Source organism: Triticum aestivum, chromosome 6A, assembly GCF_018294505.1.
Source record: "Triticum aestivum cultivar Chinese Spring chromosome 6A, IWGSC CS RefSeq v2.1, whole genome shotgun sequence".
Lineage (NCBI taxonomy): Eukaryota > Viridiplantae > Streptophyta > Magnoliopsida > Poales > Poaceae > Triticum > Triticum aestivum.
The window spans coordinates 223,707,711-223,710,844 of NC_057809.1; positions in this window are offsets into that span (position 1 = coordinate 223,707,711).

The window sequence follows — 3,134 nt, forward strand, 5'->3', positions numbered from 1 at the left end:
AGACAACCACATGATAGGATGATGTAATATGTACGAAAAACAGGACGGCATGATATAATCAGAACTATGATGTGTAAACTAAGAAGAAGACATTTCACTAAATTAGAAGCAATGCAATGGAAGGTAGACACCATATGAAAGATGCTACAAATATCGCTCTGCCAAGTTAACAGTGTCTCGTCATAACTGGCGTTTAAACAAATGTGAAGCAATACAAGAAATAAATCATATGCAAGATGCAAACAACATCACGCTACCAAGTTAAAGGTCTCTCATCATTAGGGCCATTGCATATTCACAGCATTGCATATTCACAGCTTATGATGTGTAAACTAAGCAGAAGGCATTTCAATAAATTAGAAGCAATGAAAGCTCGACACCATATGAAAGATGCAACGAATATCACTCTACCAAGTTAAAATTGTCTCGTCATAAGTGCCATTTAAAAAAATTAGAAGTAGTACAAGCTAGAAAAGAATGCGAGATGTAAGGAAAACACATGATACCAGGATGGAACATGTACAAAACAGGACGACATGGAATATTCGCAAATGTTTGTGTAAACTAAGCAGAAGCCATTTCAACAAATAGGAAGCAATGCAAGCTAGAAACCCTATGCAACATGCAAGACAATATCACACTGCCAAGCTAGAGAAAGCACCTGGATGCCGGTTTCGCCGGAAGACCACCATCAGTCCCTGCCTTAATTTTTTCCTTCCTCTTTCTTAGTTGTATTGCCTTGTCAAGTCAAACCCACAAGAAAAATGAATAAAAATTTGCTTTTTAGAACTCATTGATGCAGGATGCTGACAAGCACTACTTTAATGTAAGGCGACCGCATGATAGGACAATTGTATGTGTAAGAAAAAAGGACAACATTGCATATTGACAACTATGATGTGTAAACTAAGCAGAAGGCATTTCAACAAAGTAGAAGCAATGAAAGCTAGACACCATATGGAAGATGCAACGAATATCACTCTACCAAGTTAAAGTTGTCTTGTCATAAGTGCCATTTCAACAAATTAGAAGTAGCACAAGCTAGAAAAGAATGCGAGATGTAACCTATATCACACTCCCAAGTCAAACATGTCTTATGATAAGTGATTGTTGCAGGTTACACAACAGTAGTACTTTGATGTAAGAACATGGTGTGATAGACATATATTGTATGTTCTAGAAACAGGAACACGCGTCTTATTCACAAGTATAATGTGTAAAGTAAGCAGATGGAATTCAACAAAATTATAAGCAATACAATCTAGACATCATACATAACATGCAACCTCATATAACAATGCCAAGTTAGAGGGAGCACATGTGATGATGCACTAGGGAAGACGTGCTCATCACCAACACAACTACGTTGAGTGTCTGTGCATGTGTTGTCTTGCAAATCATCTTGGGGGTGGAGGAGTAGAATCTGTAGAGGCCCTCCGTTTGGAAGGAGCGCCTTTATCCGCTGCCTTGCTAAATTCCTTCCGCTTTATTGATTTTGAATTTTCAAATAAAACCAACAAGAAAAAGCAATAAAATTCACTCTTCAGAACTCATTCGTGCATGATACTGGCGATCACTACTTTGATGTAAGGCAAACACATGATAACAGGATGGAATATGTACGAAAACAGGACGGCATGGCATATTCATAACTGTTTGTGTAAACTAAGCAGAAGCCATTTCAACAAATAAGAAGCAATGCAAGCTAGACACCACATGAAAGATGCAACCAATATGACTCTGCCAAGTTAAAAGCGTCCCATCGTAAATGGCATTTCAACAAATTAGAAGCAGCGAATGCTATAAATCATATGAAAGATGCAACTAATATCACACTGCATATACTAAAGGTGTCTCATCATATTGATTGATGCGGGATACAAAAAAACAATAGTTTTATGTAACGACATGCTTAATAGACATATGTACTATGTACTAAAAACAGGAAGACATGTCACGTTAATAGGTTTAATGTATAAACTAAGCAGAATAGCAAATGCAATTTAACTAGATTGGATGAATAACAATCTAGACACCATATTCAACATGCAACCACATATCATGCTGCCAAGTTAGAGCAAGCACATGTGATGCTGGTATAGGGGAAATGCGATAATCAACTATAGAGCTACATTCACTATCTTCATCTAGCCTGACGATGTGGGGAGGCTGACGATGCATTCTTTAAATGAGGATCTTTTCTCACAGTAGTCCACTGGCCTGACTGCCTCATCATAAGTGATTGATGAGGGATACACAAGAACATTAGTTTGATGTAAGAACATGGTAAGCAGATATAATGTGTAAGCTAAGCATGTCATATTCAAAGGTATAATGTGTAAGCTAAGCAGATGCAATTTAACCAAATTAGAAGCAATACAAGCTAAAAATTCGGCTGGAGTGGTGAGCATGATCATCGAGGACCTGAGAGCCTGATGGGAGGCGGGCTGCTTCGCCACCATCATGGCTTTTTAGTTGGCTTCCAGGTGATGCATGTCTGTGTTGGGCTTGTCACTAGCTCGTCCAGTGCCCTGACTAGCTATTTGTCTTCTGGTGCTCCCGGGATGGTGGTTCATGTAAAAAATATCTTTCCTTATCTTAATAAAGACCGACTTCGTCCTTTTCAATATAAGCTAGACACCATATGCAACATGCAACCACGTATGACACCGTGAATTTAAAGCAAGCACCTGGGATGGTGGTTCACGGCGAGCGAGATCATCAACTCCAGGGCTATGTTTACCGTCTTCGTCTGTTGAACATCCAACCTTTAAAGCATGGAAACGTGTCTTGCCTGCCAGCGAAGCAAGAAGGAGCGACTTCTCTCTTCTCTTTTCTCCTTCTGTCAAGGCAGAGTCTGAAATACCCTTGCATAAAAACATAATAGTGAGAGTATGAGTGAAGTGTGTGCAGAACTAGTGCACTGTAAAAGTAGCAGATAGCAGGTGGCTGAAAAATAAATGACAGGAGACTTATGATAGCTCTACAACATTGCATGGAAACAAAATTAGATTCTACTCCGTATGATTTTGTAATATATGAGCACCGGGATGGCTGGGAAATGCAGGTACTCCTCCAGCACACCACCACATGTGGTCCTATCAAAATAACAGTCGACTAAAAATAAATAGGCC